This window comes from Protobothrops mucrosquamatus, unplaced genomic scaffold, assembly GCF_001527695.2.
Source record: "Protobothrops mucrosquamatus isolate PMUCROS unplaced genomic scaffold, P.Mucros_1.0 scaffold_294, whole genome shotgun sequence".
Taxonomy (NCBI): Eukaryota; Metazoa; Chordata; class Lepidosauria; order Squamata; family Viperidae; genus Protobothrops; species Protobothrops mucrosquamatus.
The window spans coordinates 2,945,015-2,946,196 of record NW_015386370.1 but is presented as its reverse complement, the minus strand read 5'-3'; positions in this window follow the sequence as shown (position 1 = coordinate 2,946,196).

The following is a 1,182-nucleotide window of genomic DNA, read 5'->3' as shown; positions in this document are numbered from 1 at the left end:
CAAATGGGAGAAGGGAAGATCAAAGAAATGTATTATTAATTAATATATTCATTATGGAATTATCAAATTTAATCATTATCGATTGTTAATTAATTATTACTGTCCTTTTTTTTCCTTGTTAAAATGTAAACCAAGACAACACGCTGTACACCAGGCACTGGAGACTGTTATAGTTAAAAACCAATAAAATATCTATATTTTAAAAAAAAAGAACTTCAAGGGCTATGGGCAAAACTAGGAAGTAAAAAAAAAGGTGTCTCCTTATTGCTGCCAAGAAACCTAGATGGACATGTTCATGAAGTCATCAGGATTCTAGTTCAATTTAAATGAAGATTTATCTTTAGCATTATAAAAGACAAACAAGGACAGCTGCAAAAGAATGCCGCTTCAAACGATTAAAATTGTTAAATACTATGGAAATCTAAAAGTTGTATGGTTTTGCATGATTTTGTTTTGTTTGGAAGATGGGTTCATAATTTGAATCACAGAAGGGCCAATGCATAGCCCAACTTGAAGTAAAAGTAGAACTTGGCTGATACTTGGAGAGCAATAGGAAGTCCTGAGCATGGAGGTTGAAGCAGAAATCAGAAGGCAAAGGCAAACCATTTTAGCATTGTTGCCAACAACCTCCTGCCCCCTAGCCATCCAGACACATCTGTGTAGTCTCCAAGAATTGAGCTTACTCCTGGGAATATTTTCAACTGAGGTTGCAAATAGAGATCTCGAGACAATAGCAATAAATACAGGCACCATGATAACAGCATCACAACCATTCCAAGATTGAAGTTAAAAATGTGGGACAATCCAGCAGGGAAAGCTGCAAGTTTTTCCACATAAATAGATCCTTTTGTACTGTTTTCCACAATCTTTCATAATTGTTCTGATACAATTTCATGTTAGAGGAGGATAAAAAAATTCCCAGGTATTTAACTTTATTAACCACTTCAAATCCTGATATTTGCATAAGCTGATTTTTATCCTTGACCATCATGTTCTTTGTAAGTATTTTAGTCTTGTCAACGTTAACTCTTAGTCCAGCCACTTTGCCATATTGAAACAACTCCTTCAACAAGAATTCCATGGATTCAATTGGTTGAGACAATGTAAAAACTAAGTCATCTGCAAAAGCTTTAAGTTTATATTCTTTAGCAGAAATCTTTAGGCCTTTAATCCCAACGGATT